General features: G+C 45.0%; 1 pseudogene; it reads left to right on the top strand.

The window, feature by feature from the left end:
* Positions 1-12,590: 12,590 nt before the first annotated feature.
* The window catches only part of LOC112234749, a 53,624-nt pseudogene continuing 47,084 nt past the window's right edge, over positions 12,591-19,130 (top strand).

Raw genomic sequence — 19,130 nt, 5'->3', positions numbered from 1 at the left:
GGTGATCAGGGAAAGAAGGTGGCCACCAGAACATCTCCCTGTTCAGAATCTGGTAAATGGGACCTTCTAAACATGCATTACATGACCAAAAGTATGTGGACACCTGCTCGTTCAAACATCTCATTCCAAAATCATGGGCATTAATATGGAGTTGGTCCCTCCTTTGCTGCTATAACAGCCTCCACTCCTCTTGGAAGGCTTTCCACTAGATGTTGGAACATTACTGCGGGGACTTGCTTCCATTCAGCCACAAGCATTAGTGAGGTCGGCCATTGATGTTGGGCGATTAGGCCTGGCTCACAGTCGGCGTTCCAAAGGTGTTTGATGGGATTGAGGTCAGGGCTCTGTACAGGCTCTGTACAGGTTAAGATTTCCCATCACTGGAACTAAGGGGTCTAGCCCAAACCATGAAAAACAGCCCAATACCATTATTCCTCATCCACCAAACTTTACAGTTGGCACTATGCATTGGTGCAGGTAGCGTTCTCCTGGCATCCGCCAAACCCCAATTCATCCATCAGACTGCCAGATGGTGAAGCGTGATTCATCACTCCAGAGAACTCGTTTCCACTGCTCCAGAGTCCAAAGGCAGCGAGCTTTACACCACTCCAGCCAATGTTTGGCATTGCACATGGTGATCTTAGGGTTGTGTGCGGATGCTCTCCTATGGAAATCCATTTCATGAAGCTCCAGACAAACAGTTTTTGTGCTGACGATGCTTCCAGAGTCAGTTTGGAACTCGGTAGTGAGTGTTGCAACCAAGGACTGATGATTTTTACACACTTCTGCACTCGGCAGTCCCGTTCTGTGAGTTTGTGTGGCCTACCACTTCGCGGTTGAGTCGTTGTTGCTCCTAGAAGTTTCCACTTCACAATAACAGCACTTACCGTTGACAGGGGCATCTCTAGCAGGGCTGAAATTTGACGAACTGACTAGAAAGGTGGCATCCTATGATGGTGTCACATTGAAAGTCATTGAGCTATTCAGTAAGACCGTTCTACTGCCAGTGTTTGTTTATGCATATAGCATGACTGTGTGCTCGATTTTATATACCTGTCAGCAACGGGTGTCTGAAATAGCCAAATCCACTCATTTGAAGGAGTGTCCACTTTACGTGTTCAAAATAGCAGATTTGGACACTGATAAGCGTTTAACTTGGACGCAGTCACTGTACAGTAACATGATATACATGACGTCAGAGATCAAGGTCTCCACTTCAAAGTTCAGTATTGGTTTTGACTGACAGCGGTTCTGAATTTGAACACCGCACGCAACAAAAAAAAATTGGCCAACATCTTTTGTTGTCTGAGTGAGGGATATGCTGTAAATAAAGAGGACTCTGTGTATTTTGAAAGACGAGGTGATTAGGATTATAATAAATATACCGGTTTGATGTCTTACAAGCCAAACACCAGTTAGTCCAAATGTACACTTCACATTTCCATGTCATAAAACCAATGTCTTATACAGTGTCAACGGTTATGATCACTAAGCTTGATGTACAGTTACAAGATGACATGGCGTCATACCCTGGGTTGTTCTGACAGAATGAGCTCGTTTCTACATCTATTGATGATATCTGCGTTTTCTGCGAAAAAGGTGAAAATCTTACTCACTTGTTCAACGAATGTTAATCTGTGATAGATTTTTGGGGAAACCTTCCTGAATACGTATTTACCGTGTATTTACCGTTTTGAACACTACTCATGTTTTTAACAAGAAGGATACAATATGTTACTATTGCAATGATAACAAGACCATTGAAATGATAGTGATTTAAAAAAATTCTTGTTGCCAAATACTTTATACACAAACAAAAATGACAAATACGGTCAGTGTTCAACAAGTCTGCTTGCTCTAGTTCCTCAACAGCAGCTAGGAGAGCTGACAAAACAACAACTTATAGGTAAAGACTCTGTGAGTCATAAAAGTGCATCGACGTTACTTTGGAGAGGTGTGTGGCCACCTGGGGAAAGAAACCAGTTAGTCCTCTCACTCAAACACTTTTTTGGGGTCTTTTTTTTTGTCTTATGTTATACCTACCCCAAATGTCCCATGAATATTCAATGGGACATCAACACTGTAATGTTTGGATTCAGTCTTGTGTCAGATTGACTGTTTTGTCCTTTTAGTCTAACAATCCAAACTGTTCATTTTTTCCATATTTCTTCTGTAAGAAACATTTGAATTTCGCCGGATCCATATAGGCCAATTCCCACGAGTGTAAGCCATTACAGTAACTTTATACCTGACAGAATGGGGACAGCATGGACAAGTGGGCTAGTCTGGTCATTCAACGACACAGTACAGTGTAACATTCCTATGTAATATACTGTAACTGTGGCAGACAGCGTCCCGGCAGGGTGCATGGCTTTTGCCTGGACAGCAGCTGCAGACCCAGCTCTGCTATATAGGACACTCCATCCACAACTAAGAAAACATTCCACCCCACTGCAACTGTACTGTCCCCTTCCCTCTTCCCCCAAGATGCAGGGTTTGACCCTCGTGTAGCCTACAGTTCCAGGTTTTCCACTAGAAATGCCAGGGCCCATAGGTTCACTGAAGTAGAATTTTCTGTGACAAGATCCAAATATGAGGTGACTGAATTTAGTGTGAAGTATGAAGGTGCTGAGTATTTGCCGTTGCCTTATTGTCTGTGACTTTTAGACAATGACACTGAAACAAATGATTGGTTTGAGAAAGACTCTTTAAAGCAAGTACTTAGGTGCTCAATATTTTTATCAAATTGCGTTTTTTGCCTAGGAGTTCTAAATCAAATGCAGGCTGGGCAGGTAGCAGGTTGGCTAGAGTAGAGCCATACCTGAGTTTTGTTATCGGAAAATAGTTGTTGCCTGAATAGTTTTTACTGAGAATATCTTAGATTTTTTCAAGTCTTTGTCAACGTCCTGTTTGTTATTTTCTGTACAACGTATATTTTTGTCCTGCACCTGCACCTGTTCAATATTGTAAATAAAAGCCTCTGAGTGGTGAGCATCAGAACATCCTTTCTGTCTCCTCACTGTCCGATCCTCCACCTCAGCATCTGCTTCACACTTATTAACAGTCCTGACTAAGCTTGCTCACTTGAGTGCAAAACTGTGGGTGATTAGGGCTGCGTTTACACAGGCAGACAAATTCTGATCATTTTCTGTTAATTGGTCATTTACAAATCACCTCAGATCTTTTCACATCAGATCTTTTTCAGAACTAATCTGATTGGTCAAAAGACCAATCAGTGAAACAAAAATCAGTATTGGGATGCCTGTGTAAAGGCAGCCTCTGTCACGAACAGCCAGAATGCATTGACACTATAATTTGTTCGTCTGTTAGCACAGTGTGACAGCTTTGATGGCGCAAAGGCAGTAAGTGGTGAGCACTGTGCAGCCTAGTAAAATAACAGTATGTCCTCTACCAGTATCGTTACTCCCCTTCACTACTGATATTGGCCTACAGGGATGCATGTCCACAACTGTCCCGTGCAGCTGTAACAACCCATTCATCAACACCATGATGTAGAGGTTATGAGATGTTCAAGTGCTATAAAAATTTACGGACTTGTTGAGAATGCAAAGAATGTTTTTAAACACGGTGTGAACACAGTGTGACAGATATGACCAGACAACCTACACGGCGAGGTGGTGGTGCTTCAGCACACAGCAGTACGCAGAAGTAAGTGGTGTCATGGACATGGTTAGGAATTTACAGACATATATAATGCTAAAGTAAAACAAATGTTTATGTCCTTATATGGTAGCCTACACTATATGGTAGCATACACTATATGTTAGCCTACACTCTTAGTAACCTAAAAAAGTTAGTTCCTATAAAGGGTTCTACACGGCTGTCCCCATAGGAGAAGCCTACACTTTTGGTATCCAGGTAGCCTTTTTGGATCCAGGTAGAAACCTTTTGGGTGTCATGTAGAACCCTCTGTGGAAAGGGTCTATATGGAACCTAAAAGGGTTCCACCTGGAACCAAAAAGGGTTATCCTATGGGAACAGCCGGAGAACCCTTTTAGGTTCCAGATAGCACCTTTTTTTCCACAAGAATGTAGATTATATAATTAAATGATTTTTCTTTATATTATTTTGCCAGGTTACTCTGAATTAATATCCCAACTCAATATTAGGGAGGTGTTCCTAATGTTTGGTGGGTACTCAGTGTACATGATAGATGTTTGAACAATGTATCCATGACCATGACTAGTCATTTGTTAGGGACTTCTGTAAATCAAATTCATGGGAGATAAAGACAAAATTATGTGAGCACTTGGGATTATCAAGCCAAAAAATGTAAGTTTTACATCAACCAATGTCAGAAAATGCTGTAAAGAAACCCTAAAAGCCTAAAACCCCGAACAGCAAGCAATGCAGATGTAGAAGCACAGTGGCTAGGACAAAAAAGGTCCCTAGAAAGGTCTAGGAAAAAGTCCCTAGAAAGGGAAAGATAAAGAAACCTAGAGAGGAACCAGGCTCTAAGGGATGGCCAGTCCTTTTCTGGCTATGCCGGTTGGAAATTATAACAGAACACGGCCAAGATGTTCAAATGTTCATAGATGACCAGCAGAGTCAGATAATAATAATCACAGTGGTTGTAGAGGGTGCAACAGGTCAGCACCTCAAGAGTAAATGTGACATGTTAGAGACAGCAGGTGCGGTAGAGAGAGTCCAAAACAGCAAGTCCGGGACAAGGTAGCACGTCTGGTGAACAGGTCAGGGTTCCATAGCCGCAGGCAGAACAGTTGAAACTGGAGCAGCAGCACGACCAGGTGGACTGGGGACAGCAAGGAGTCATCAGGCCAGGTAGTCTTGAGGCATGTTCCTTGGGCTTAGGTCCTCAGAGAGAAAGAAGGAGAAGGAGAAAGATAGAAAAAGAGAGAGAGAATTAAAGGGAGCATACTTAAATTCACACAAGACACCGGATAAGACAGGAGAAATGCTCTAGATATAACAGACTGACCCTAGCCCCTCGAAACAAACTATTGCAGCATAAATACTGGAGGCTGACACAGGTGGGGTCGGGAGACACTGTGGCCCCGTCCGACGATACCCCCGAAAGGGCCAACTAGGCAGGATATAACCCCACCCACTTTGCCAAAGCACAGCCCCCATACCAATAGAGAGATATCTTCAACCACCAACTTACTACCCTGAGACAAGGCCGAGTATAGCCCACGAAGATCTCGCCCACGGCACGAACCCGAGGGGGGCGCCAATCCGGACAGAAAGATCACATCGGTGACTCAACTCACTCAAGTGACCCACCCCTCCTAGGGATGGCATGGAAGAGCACCAGTAAGCCAGTGACTCAGCCCCCATAATAGGGTTAGAGGCAGAGAATCCCAGTGGAGAGAGGGGAACCGGCCAGGCAGAGACAGCAAGGGCAGTTTGTTGCTCCAGTGCCTTTCAGTTCACCTTCACACTCCTGAGCCAGACTACACTCAATCATAGGACCTACTGAAGAGATGAGTCTTCAATAAAGACTTAAAGGTCGAGACCTAGTCTGCATCTTTTACATGGATAGGCAGATCATTCCATAAAAATGGAGCTCTATAAAGCCCTGCCTCCAGCTGTTTTCTTAGAAATTCAAGGGACAGTAAGGAGGCCTGTGTCTTGTGACCGTAGCATACATGTAGGTATGTACAGGCAGGACCAAATCAGAAAAATAGGTAGGAGCAGGCCCATGTAATGCTTTGTAGGTTAGCAGTAAAACCTTGAAATCAGCCCTAGCCTTAACAGGAAGCCAGAGTAGAGAGGCTAGCAGTAGAGTAATATGTTCAAATGTTTAGGTTCCAGTCAAGATTCTATCAGCCATGTTTAGCAATAACTGAAGTTAATTTAGTGCTTTATCCAGGTAGCTGGAAAGTAGAGCATTGCCGTCGTCTAATCTAGAAGTGATAAAAGCATGGATACATGTTTCTGCATAATCTTTTGACAGAAAGTTTCTGATTTCTTTCAGTGTTACGGAGATTTTTAAAAAAAAAGCTGTCCTTGAAATATTCTTGATTATGTTCGTCAAAACAGAGATCAGGGTTCAAGAGTAACGCCGAGGTCCTTCACAGTTTTATTTGAGACGACTGTACAACCGTCAAGATTAATTGTCAGAACCAACAGAAGATCTCTGTGTTTCTTGGGACCTAGAACTAGCATCTCTGTTTTGTCCGAGTTTAAAGTAAGAAATCCCCTTTAAGTTTATATCTGCAAAAAGATGATTCTGAGATAATTGGCTTTAAAGTTCCGAACCCTCATTGCTTGAATGGTGTCAGTGATTAGTATCTTGTATTCTTTGGATCTTAACAACATGAATTGGGGTATTTAGAGTACTATATAGGTACTATATATATACTATATAGAGAACATTGGACAGAACAAGGCTATGGCAATAATTCAAATTTGGAAGATGGGGAAAATATACATTACCGGAAAGCATGAGTCATGTAAGCTTCTGCCTGGACCTCAATTTGACTTCACCTTAGTGGAACGAACAACTGCTGCAAAAGTCAAGCATGACATAGACAGTAGGGGAGGAAAGAGGGGGATTTGAGAATACACTTCGGCTTTGTTCTCCATCCATCATGGGTCATTAAGGGTCTGTCATCGTGTGCCTGTCCCCAGGATGGTGAAGTGAGCCCTGGCAGCAGCAGGAGCTGAATGCCCTGGCCCCTGCCCAACCTCTCTCTGTTTACCAAAGGCCATCATTAAGAGCATGGCTCCAAGGGAACAGAGAAGGTAAACCTCACACAACTAGGCCATTGATACAGTACAGTCAAGCTAATGAGTCAGTCAGCACTATGCCATGTGTTATATACTGTTACTGTACTGTGACTCAACAGCTATGGCTAATGCTATCTCTAGGCTAATGCTAGGCTTGTGCTAATGCTAGGCTAATCCTAGGCTAACGACCCTTATTAGCAGCATCCACAGGCAGCACACACTCAGCACAACTCTTTTGGCAGTCACTGCTAGCATTTCTACTTAGCATTTAACCCCTGGAACAATCTAATGGTCCATAATGAACTACAGTACTGCCTGGGTTGGATGACAACTAGAGAGGAAACCCTATCCTGCTTGGTGCGAAACTGAAATACTTTCTTAAACCGTAGAAATAAAGTAAATTACCATTGGGGTTATAGAGTTATATAAAAAGCTTGGTTTGTTTGTTTCTATAGTTACACCATTCGGACACACCCACCGTTCCATTCCTATAACTGTCCAGACGAGCGGAGGTAATGCAGTACTTATTTAGGAGATGTAATGAAAGGACCAGATGCAGAATGCATGCCATGCTGGGTATTCGGCACACGTTAAGGGGCGTTTGTCACGGGAGGAGGTTGCTAAGTGCCATGCAGTGTTGTCCGAAACGCGGCATCTCCAGAAACAGTACAGCCTTTTATTTTTATCTGCGTTATTTAAGGTATAAGTTCAGCAGCTCACCCAGAGTTCACCCACCCATGCGTTGTTCAATGGGCCCCCTTATAAAAATCTCATCCCGGGGGGGACCGAGTGGCGCAGAGTTCTAAGACACTGTATCGCAATGCTACAGGCGTCACCACAGACCCGGGCTTGATCCCGGGCTGTAGCACAACCGGCCATGATCGGGAGTCCCATAGGGCGGCGAACAATTGACCCAGCGTCTTGTGGGTTAGTGGAGGGTTCGGCCAGGGTAGGCCGTCATTATGAATAAGAATTTGTTCTCAACTGACTTGCCTTGTTAAATAAAGGTAAAAAATACATTATAAAAATGTACAGAAGATTTATGTCCAGTGCATCCTATCCGTATTAAATAGATTTATAGATTGAGTCCATTTCACCAGAAAGTGATTCAGTGACAGAACAGCCATATGAATCACTTGAAACTGTATTTCATTTGTACCAGCTGTGGTTGATTGAATGAATGAGAAATTATTGCTACACTTACATTTCTAGAACAGTAAGTTTGGGTTTCTGCAATAATAATTCCTTATTCTCCTTGACTATACTTGGTAATCATGATAAAAGAGAAAGAAGTATAGAAGACTTGTATTTTTTAATATTGAAACTGTGGACCAACGTCACCATGATTATAGCTTAATAGCTATCATACACGTTACTCTATAAAAGGTCACTAAGTATATTTATCTTAACGTGACCTTGCGCCGCGCCATACCGAGGGTGCATTCTCACATTCTCCCTGGATCCCCGATCGGACCGCAACACGTCTCTCTGTGTCATATTGTGTCATCGTGACCCACCATCATGAGAACCCAGCGAACCCTGGTGCTTACTGTCGTCCAATCGTAGTTTAGATGAAAAATATAATAATCATAAAAAATCTAAGACATTGACGTGAGAATGCTGAAGATCTGGTTGCTGGCGTAGATGCCTAGATCATGTGTCGCGTCATGAGATGAGATCAACTCCTCTCCATCTCTCCATATCCAGGGAGGATGGGCCTCGGAGGGGGGTTTCCATCATTGCATGGCTTTAAATCTGATGCCGGTGACAGCCCACCGCAAAGGATATATTTGGACGTTCTACTAATCATTTATAGGAAAGGTCATCCAGTGCTTTTTTAACTACAGTAGAGACGTGGTCTATCGAATTCTGCAGGTCACTTCCAATCATCAGTAATATAGCCTAGCTATAAACAATTATGACAAGAATCATAAATATGATATTTACTCATACACATATGGAAAGCCTGGTTCCTCTCTAGGGTTCTTCATACTTGGGAGTTTTTCCTGGACACTTTGGTTTAGCTTCTGCTTGGACTTTGGGGTCTAGGATTGGTTATTGTAATTTATAGATTGATTGACTGATTGATTGAAATGGCTTTTTGCTTACTGTATCTGTCTGATTGTAATATAAGCTGTTTCTAGTCTAGTGTCATTAAAGGAAGGGGTTTGTTGGGGGTTGAGGACAGTGTCCCAGGGTCACTGTCACCCCACCTATCCCGCTAGGCCAGCTGATGCCAGGTGCTGGGTGGTTCTCAGTGTGTGACCGAGAGGAGTTTGGTGCCGGGGTGTCCCAGAGACCTGACCCTAAAGGGCACCAACCCCGTGAACAGATCATAAACCGCCACATGACCAGGTCACACATGTCACATTGTTTAACTTATTGCGCCGTTCAATATTTGCCCTGTAGGCCTGTATACCTGGTGCCATTTTGTTTTGCTGTTGACAGTTGCATTTGAAAATGTATTTTGTTCAAGCGAGCGTTGATGTTGAGTTAGGTCAATGCGTACTGTTTGAGTGGACTAAGAGGCTGAACATCCATTTTGTAAACTGATCCTCCAATCTCTACTGTTGTCCATGTCTATTTCCCAGGGATGAAGGATCATGTTAAAACATGGCTCAAGTTACCAATAAAATCCTCTCCCTTAGTTCATTTTATATTCCACAGGGGTCATATGGAGGACTACATTCAGTGCATTCAGAAAGTATTCCGACTCCTTCCTTTACTCAATATTTTGTTACATTACAAACTTATTCTAAAATGGATTAAATAAATGTTTTTCCTCATCAATCTACACACAATAGCGAAAACAGGTATTTCGATTTTTTTTAGCAAATCTATTAAAAAAATGAAACTCGAAATTGAGCTCAGGTGCATCCTGTTTCCATTGAACATCCCTGAGATGTTTCTAAAACTTAATTGGAGTCCACCTGGGGTAAATTCAATTGATTGGACATGATTTGGAAAGGCACACACCTGTTTATATAAGGTACCACAGTTGACAGTGCATGTCAGAGCAAAAACCAAGCCATGAGTTCGAAGGAATTGTCCGTAGAGCGCCGAGACAGGATTGTGTCGAGGCACATGTCTTGGGGAAGGGTACCAAAACATGTCTGCAGCATTGAAGGTCCCCAAGAACACAGTGGCCATCATTCTTATACGGAAGAAGTTTGGAACCACCAATACTCTTCCTAGAGCTGGCCACCGGGCCAAACTGAGCAATCGGGGTAGAAGGTCGCTCCAGAGTTCCTCTGTGGAGATGGGAGAACCTTCCAGAAGGACAACCATCTCTGCAGCACTGTACCAATCAGGCCTTTATGGTAGAGTGGCCAGACGGAAGCCACTCCAAGTCTGGAGGAAACCTGGCACCATCCCTACGGTGAAGCATGGTGGTGGCAGCATCATGCTGTAGGGATGTTTATCAGTGGGAGCTACTGGGAGACTAGTCAGGATTGAGGGAAAGATGAACGGAGCAAAGTACAGAGAGGTCCTTCATAAAAACAAAACCTGCTACAGAGTGCTCATGACCTCAAACTAGGGTTAAGGTTCACCTTCCAACAGTAACACGACCCGAAGCACACAGCCAAGACAACGCAGGAATGGCTTCGGGACAAGTCTCTGAATGTCCTTGAATGCCCCAGCCAGAGCCAGAGCCCGAACTTGAACCCAATCGAACATCTCTGGGGAGACCTGAAAATAGCTGTGCAGCGAAGCTCCCCATCCAACTTGACAGAGCTTGAGAGGATCTGCAGAGTAGAATGGAGAAACTCCCCAAATACAGGTGTGCCTAGGTCCCCCCTTTCCCCCTCTTTTACACTGCTGCTACTCTCTGTTATCATCTATGCATAGTCACTTTAATAACTCTACCTACATGTACATATTACCTCAACTAACCGGTGACCCCGCACATTGACTCTGTACCGGCACCCCCCTGTATATATTCACACTATTGTTATTTTACCACTGCTCTTTAATTACTTGTTACTTTTATTTCTTATCTGTATTTTTTTAAACTGCATTGTTGGTTAGGGGCTCATAAGTAAGCATTTCCCTGTAAGGTCTACCTACACCTGTTGTATTCGGCGCATGTGACTAATAACTTTTTATTTGATTGATTTGTAGCGTCATACCCAAGAAGACTCGATGCTGTAATCGTTACCAAAGGTGCTTCAACAAAGTACTGAATAAAGGGTCTGAATACTTATGTAAATGTAATATTATTCTTATTTTTTTATATATACATTTGCAAAAACCTGTTTTTGCTTTGTCATTGTGGGGTGTTGTGTGTATATTGATGAGGGATAAAACAATGTAACGTGGAAAGTCTTTCTGACTGTATAGGATGTCTTGGGAACAACACTTCAACGTTTTCCTTGTGCATATGTTATGTAGTGTTTTCTGCTGCATTAAACATCAATGCTTTGTATGATGATATTCTAAACCTTATCAAATATCATCCCATGCAGCAAAAAATAGAATAGAAGCTTGTTAACCCCAAGGTGTGAGGGGTTGTGGTATGATGACACACCAGGGCCCCTGAACACAGGAATAGAGTGGAGGGGAGGAAGAGGACATTACATTACTGACCTTGGCTTTGGGTATTCTCTGGTAGCCTGTCTGTCAGGCCACCGTATGATAAGAGAGATGTCATGGTTCATTAGCATTGGACCTGGCCCTTCTGAAAGACCCCACTGTTCATGTGAAGCACAATGTGAAATTACCATGGCGATCGCTGATGATATAGCCTATCAGAGCACCGAGTTGACTTCAAAGTGTCTCCGAAACTAATGGGGCAGGTTACCTGCCTACCTATACCTCATAATATCTGACCATGAAAATACTCTGAGGAAAACTTTATGTATGTGATATTTTAAAACTCTTATTACTTAGTTTTTTTCATTTCATATTTAACTGATCATGTTAACTGACTAAATGGGATTTTTTAGGGTTTTCTATTTTGGTTGGAATGTAGTTCAATAACTGTAGCTCGTGTATCCTGCACCAGGTGACCCAATAGAGGGCACTATCGTCAGTGTTCCACAGTGTCATTGCCTTGCACTTCAAACGCTCCTGTTCAATGTTTGATCATGCTTAATGCACAATGAAAGCAAACCTCTAAATCAGCACTGGTGTTTGAATCTGAAACATTTAACGTAATACTCTACAAAATCATCACATCCTCAATCTAAGACTCATTCAAAATACATATGCATTAACCAAACTGTGTCTTTATGTAAGGTCTATTATCAATGTGTTTAGACCAGGGGTTCTTAAACTTTTTCAGCTCGAGACCCAAATGAGAACTTGATGTTCCTCCCGTGACCAAAATCGTCCTTCATCAACCCAAATTAAGAAGAAATAGTGTGTGATTATTTTCATAACCCTTCTCTCACATACATGCCCAGGGCCCACTTTGGGTCCTGACACACATTAAAGCCAATTCTGCATGTGTTGTCTTGAAAACCTGGACACAGAATTTTTGGAGATCTTCAACTGATGATTTAGGTTTCTTTTGGAGGGGGGGGTTAGGTAGTTTGTTGGGGGCAGAGGAGGATGGGGGCTGAGACAGGGAAGGCTGGGGGGGGAAAAGAGGAGGAGGGAAGCTGGGAGGGGATAGGCAGGGGGGGAAGAGAGCGGGAGGAAGGGGATAGGCAGAGGGGGAAGAGAGGCAAGGGGGGGAGGGAGGGGATAGGCAAGGGGGGGGGAATAGGCAAGGGTACTGGAGGGGCTGTCCAATGTGTTTTCTTAAATTAGCTGTTGGGGGCGGGAGGCATTCTCTCCGTGTTGTCAGAGGGAGGAGTCTGGGGGCGCTGTCACTGTCTCCTGCTTCAGTATTACCTGCACCATAAGATCAACTACACTTTTCCTGTGTGAGTGTGAGTGGACAGAGAGAGAGAAAGAGGGAGCAGAGAGAGAGAGAACCAGAGACCCAAGCTTCAACTTTTCAACTGCCAGAGTGGGGTTTACTTTTTCTCATCTTTTTTCTTCTCTGGAGAGATTTGATTTGAAGGACATTTATTTCTGCTGAGTTATACAAAGTGGCAGGGCAACTGGCAGTGGACATGGCTGGTTGTCTGCAAAGGACAGGACTTTGTAAAGGGCAGGCACGTTTGTTGAGATGCCTCTTTGTGCTTTTCACTCTTGTCTTTTGCTTTTCCTCTGTGGACGCGGAGCCCCACCAATTTGATTCGGCTTTCCTTTACCGACAACGACAAGGACATCATGCTGACAGCATCATTGTGGCCAACAATGGCCTCCGTGTTCCCTTCGGGAAGTCTGTGTACCTGGACGCTGTCAATGACCTGGTGACTGAGGTGCAGCCCGGAGACCGTTGCTCCATCACGGTCCTGGAGAATGACCCACTGGCCCAAAAACCCGGAATGCTTAGCCCTAAGAAGTTCCCTGTGCGTTTGGCGGTGATGAGGTGAAATACACTCATTTTGGTTCCCGGAGCCCCAGTAAAGACAGGGTGAAGCTGCAGCTACGCTACGACTCCCAGACGGACACGGTGGTCATCCCCTTCATGCTGGAGGTGGAGGTGGTCTTCCAGCAGCTGGAGGTCCTCACCAGGAACATGCCCCTGGCTGTGGACAAGCTCAACGGCAACAGCAACCCCATCGACAAAAAGGGCCTGGACTTTTCCTTTGAGGATGGTGTCACTCAGTGCAAGGTCGCCACGCTGGTCGGCGCCGGCGGTCTCCCCAGGTATGGCACCCTTTTAAATAATTCCACTAATGGCCAGATGATGGACTGTGATGAGTTTCTTAAGCAAGGCATTCGCTACAAGCACACATCCACCACCAACTCTCCTAACAGAGATTATATCCCCATGTTGGTAGAGCTGCAGGATAATGAGGGAAACACCATTATGCAGGAGCATTTCCAGATCATGGTTAGAATCAGAGAGGGTACAGAGAACACCCCTCCTAAGCCTAGTTTTGTTTCTATGATGATGATGGAGATTGATCAGTTTGTGATGACAGCTATCACCAGTGATATGTTGGCTGCCGAGGATGTTGAATCTGATCCAGATGACTTAATATTTAACATTACGTCCCCCCTGGACCATCAGCAAGGCTACATCATCAGTACAGATGATCAGAACCTCCCCATCACCTCGTTCTACCAGAGAGACATTAAAGATTTGAAGATAGCCTATAAGCCTCCATCCGAGGATTCAGAAGTAGAGAGGATTTTCCAGCTCGAGTTTGAAATTGTAGATACAGAGGGCGCCGTCTCTGATACGTTTGCCTTTATGATTGTGGTGAAGCCTATGAATACTCTTGCTCCCGTAGCAACCAAGAACATAGGGCAGCTTTTGTTTGAGGGCCAGTCCAGAACTCTCTCCAGCTCTCACAACTTAGAGATCAGTGATGAAGATAACCTGGACAATGTGAAAATCACAGTGGTGGACGGCTTGAAGCACGGCGAGCTGACGGTGCTCGGCGCGCGCAGGAAATTCTTCACACCGGCCGATTTAGATGCCGGCATCGTGGTTTACCAGCACGACGGCAGCGACACCTACAGCGACAACATCATTTTTAGAATGACTGATGGCAGCAATGAGGTCGAGTTTTTGTTCCCTATCACTATAGCCCCCACTGACGATGAACCCCCTATTATCAATGCAAACACCGGCCTGGTGCTTTTCAAGAATGAAATCATGCAGATTTCCCCCTTCATTCTGAGCGCCACAGACATAGACTCAGAGGATTCTACCATTAAATTCATCCTTGAGGCCCCATACTCCACTGTAGGGGAGCTTATCCTCAGACAAGTGGAGCCTCCCTCTAACCCCTCTCTCTGGAAGTTCAGTGAGACAGATGAGATGTTTGAACAGGTGGTGACCGAATGTTTCCAGCAGGACATTCTAGATGGGAAGCTCTTCTACCGCCACATTGGGCCTCACAGCACCACCACTGTGATGGATCAGTTTGTGTTCCGCGTCCAAGATGACAATAACCCACCAAACCAGTCCGGTGAGCATACCTTCACCATTAAAATCCACCCGGTGGATGACCTCCCACCAGAGATCTACCCAGGGACCACGCTTCACATGACAGTGCAAGAGTATGAGCTGACTCACTTCAAGAAGACGTTTTTGCGTTACACAGATTTGGACTCGGATGACAGGGATCTGAAATATACCGTCACCAAGTCCCCCACTGACACAGATGAGAACAACCCGGCCCCCCTGGGTGACATTGTTCTGACTGACAGTCCCGACTCTGTGATCAGTGAGTTCACGCAGGCGCAGGTCAACCACCACAAAGTGGCCTACAAGCCCCCAGACCAGGAACTGGGCATCACTCCAAAAGTCCTTCAGTTCACATTCATTGTGGAGGATACTGCTGGGAATACAGTAGATGGACTATTCACTATTTTCTTACAGCCCGTTGACAACAAACCTCCCTTTATCACCAACACTGGTTTCACTTGCCAGGAGAGAAGCACGTACATCATCACTAAGAAGGAGCTCGATGCCACCGACCAGGACACAGAATATGAAAATATTCTATTCACTGTGACCCAGATTCCTCGCTATGGGCAGTTGCAGTATTTAGGGATCGATATGTCGAACAGTGAGACATTTGTCCTGGAGGACATCGAAAATGGCCATATTGCCTACATCCATGGCGGGGAGGAAAGCCTCAGTGACGTTATCAAGTGTGACGTCAGCGACGGCTTCCATGAGGTACCAATCATCATCAAGATCTCCATTAACCCAGTTGATGACAAGACCCCCACCATCATGCTCCCTGCTGGCCTTCTAGGGGCATCCATCGATGTCCTGGAGAATGGGGCAACTGAAATTACCAGCAACGTCATCCAGGGCCGTGACGAAGACACCGACGACCTCATGTTGACCTTCATCGTTGAGGAGCCCCCCAGGCTCGGTGAGATCCTGGTGAGCGGTGCCCGCGCCGAGAGGTTCACCCAACAGGACATCATCAACGGCGTGGTGATGTATGCCCACACTAGTGGTGAGATCGGCTCCTTCAAAGAGCATGACTCCTTCAACCTCACCATCTCCGACATGTCCGATGAATGGGTCGTCGGGGGAAACAAGGTCCAAGGAGTCCGGGTGCTCGTCACCATCCTGCCTGTCGACAGCATCCCACCCATTGTCAGCGTCGGGGAGCAGTTTGTGGTGATAGAAGGGGAGAAGAACGTCATTACTCTGGATCACGTTATGACTGAGGATATGGACACAGACAACAATGACATCCTGTGCACCGTTATTGTCCAATCAACATCCGGGTACGTGGAGAATATCTCCCCAGCTTCAGGTTCTGAGAAGTCCAGAGCAGGCAACGCCATCACCGCCTTCAGCTTCAAAGATGTCTTCCTCGGTCATATCTACTATGTCCAGAGCATCCACAAAGGTGTGGAGCCTGTGGAAGACAGGTTCACCTTCCGTTGCTCCGACGGCATCAACTTCTCTGATCGCCACTTTTTCCCCATCGTCATCATCCCTGCCAATGATGAGAAACCAGAGATCTTTATCCGTGAGTTTGTCGTGATGGAGGGCATGAGTCTGGTCATCGACACACCCATCCTGAATGCGGCCGATGCAGACATTCCAGGGGATGAACTGGAGTTTGAGATCATAAAGAACCCCAAGCATGGCAAGATAGTTCAGCAGCTTACAACGGGCACAGTCACTGTTGTCAGGTTCTCCTTGGAACAGATCAATGAGGCCTCCAACATCATCTACGAACATGACGACTCAGAGACCAAAGAAGACAGTTTCGAAGTTAGGCTCACAGACGGGAAACACACAGTGGAGAAGAAGATTCTCATCATGGTGATTCCTGTCGATGACGAGACACCGAGAATGGCCATCAATGATGGACTGGAGGTTGAGATCGGAGAAACAAAAATAATCAACAACAGGGTCATGAAGGCTACTGATCTGGACTCGGAAGACAAAGAGCTCATCTACGTTGTGCGCTACGGCCCAAGCCAAGGCTATCTCCAGCGTATCACCAAGTTCGGACACGTTGTGGGCAACATCACCCTCGACATGAACTTCACCCAAGACGAAGTCGACAAAAACCTGATCCAGTATGTGCATACGGGCCAGGAGGGTGTACGTGACCTGCTTAAGTTCGACGTTACCGATGGCATTAACCCCCTTATCGACCGATACTTCTACATCAACATCGGAAGCATCGACATGGTTTTCCCCGATGTCATCAACAAAGGCGTGACCCTAAAAGAAGGGGGCAAAGTGACTCTCACCACTGACTTGCTCAGCACCACTGACATCAACAGCCCAGATGAGTTCCTCAGCTTTAGCATCACACGTGCCCCTAGCAGAGGCCACCTTGAATGCACTGACCTCCCAGGTGTGCCCATCTCCACCTTCACCCAGCTGCAGCTGGCCGGCAACAAGATCTACTACATCCACACCTCAGACGATGAAATGAAGATGGATAGCTTTGAGTTCGAGGTGACGGACGGCTACAACCCGGTCTTCCGCACCTTCAGAGTGTCCATCACGGACGTGGACAACAAGAAACCTGTCCTGAGCGTCCATAAGCTGCTGTTGGGAGAGGGCGAAAACAAGCTCATCACCCCATTCGAGTTGACGGTGGAGGACCGTGACACCCCAGACAACCTGCTGCGCTTTGTGGTCACCCAGGTGCCGGTTCATGGCCAGTTGCTGTTCAACGGCACCCAGCCAATCAACACCTTCACCAAGCAGGACCTGAGCGAGAACCTCATCACCTACAAGCATGATGGCACCGAGTCCAACGAGGATAGCTTCTCGTTCACCGTCACCGACGGCACACACAACGACTTCTATGTATTCCCTGATACCGTGTACGAGACACGTAAGCCTCAGATGATGACCATTCACATCAGCACTATTGACAATGGGGTCCCCCAGATCGTGGTCAACAAGGCTGCCCCGTCCCTAAGGGTTCTGCATAGCGGCCACCTTGGCTTCCTAATCACCAGCAAGGCCCTGAAGTCTGAGGATCGAGACAGTCCTCACAAAGTCCTCAAGTACTCCGTGGCCGAGGCCCCACAGCATGGCTTCATCATGAACACCGCCCTGGGCAATGACAGCATCAAGGCCTTCACACAAGGTAAGACTAGCATTTAATATGACATATATACAAATTAAAAACACAATTGAGGAAAAAGTGAACAAACATTCAAAACAATTAAAATCTGACAAATTTACTTTTTTTTCATTTTATTTTAAATTGATTGAAGTTCTGTACTTTGGGAAAATTATGTTTACAATATCAGTAAGACTAACTGACTTGCCTAGTAAAATAAAGGTAAAATTAAAAAAATTAAAAAAGACCAGTATTCACACTCCAGAATCAGTATTGTAATGCCTTTGTCTTTGACATAATCTAAAGTGATGCCTGAGGGCTGTAAGTAACCTTCAGTAGAAAGTGGAGTAATCATCTCAGATGTTCTAAAGAATGTAGAGATTCTCCTCCTTACATTTCCAATTCACCCTTTCATGTCATCAGCTGATATCGATGAAATGAAGATTTGCTACGTGCTGCTTGATGGTAGCAATGCCACAAGTGATATCTTCTACTTCACAGTTGAGGATAAAGGTAAGACCCTCTTTTTTAATATTTGAACCTCATGCTCATTGACGTTGTTGTGTCCCGTTACTGCAGACTTATATCACATGGCCTGTAGGCATTCTTTTCGGCTTCAGCCTTCTTTTAAGATTGAATGTCTCTTTGAGATTGAATCTTCCTGCTCTCTGTCAATCTCCAAAGTGTTTGCATCACAAAGACTTAAACGCAGTCCGCCATGACTGACAGCTAGCACAGAGCCCCTTCTCTCTCCTCGCCCCACTGCTGAGGGTGGCAGGTTTAAAGAAGGGGTGGATGAGGTCAGTGGGGACATGGGCCGAACAGTGTCCCTGGGTGTGTTAGGAGTGAAAGGGATGGAACGCCCGGCAATTAAAAAAGCTCTGAACTTTATTGTATCATGAACAATGGGGGTTTTCCTTTGTGGTTTTTGTCTTGGGTTTGCTTCAGTGTTTGAAGTGATAGCATGAAACCAAATTTGCCACCTTCAATACCTCCAAGGCATTCCAAGTATTCATCAAACCATATGTCCGTTTTTATGGAAATCGATCCTAGATAAGTGAGAATAGCATGAGCTTTTGACCCTGTGTGTAGAGGAAACTACTAATTTTGAACAGCAGTTTTGTAATGATCAAGGTGACTGTTAACCTGCTTCATTGCTTCTCTAGGTTAGTGGAACAGAAACGTAACTATTTCATAGTGAAGTTAGCAAGTTTTGCTTCACAATCCAGAATTCTCATGGAATCGTTTGAAGTGCTTCTATTTTTTTGGATTCTATTTTCTGTTTGACTAGTCATCAGAAAATAGAAAATAGACTAGTCATTAGAAAATAGAAAATAGACT

Source organism: Oncorhynchus tshawytscha, linkage group LG11, assembly GCF_018296145.1.
Source record: "Oncorhynchus tshawytscha isolate Ot180627B linkage group LG11, Otsh_v2.0, whole genome shotgun sequence".
Lineage (NCBI taxonomy): Eukaryota > Metazoa > Chordata > Actinopteri > Salmoniformes > Salmonidae > Oncorhynchus > Oncorhynchus tshawytscha.
The sequence above is the reverse complement of the archived record's forward strand: the minus strand, read 5'-3'. Positions and strand labels throughout refer to the sequence as shown.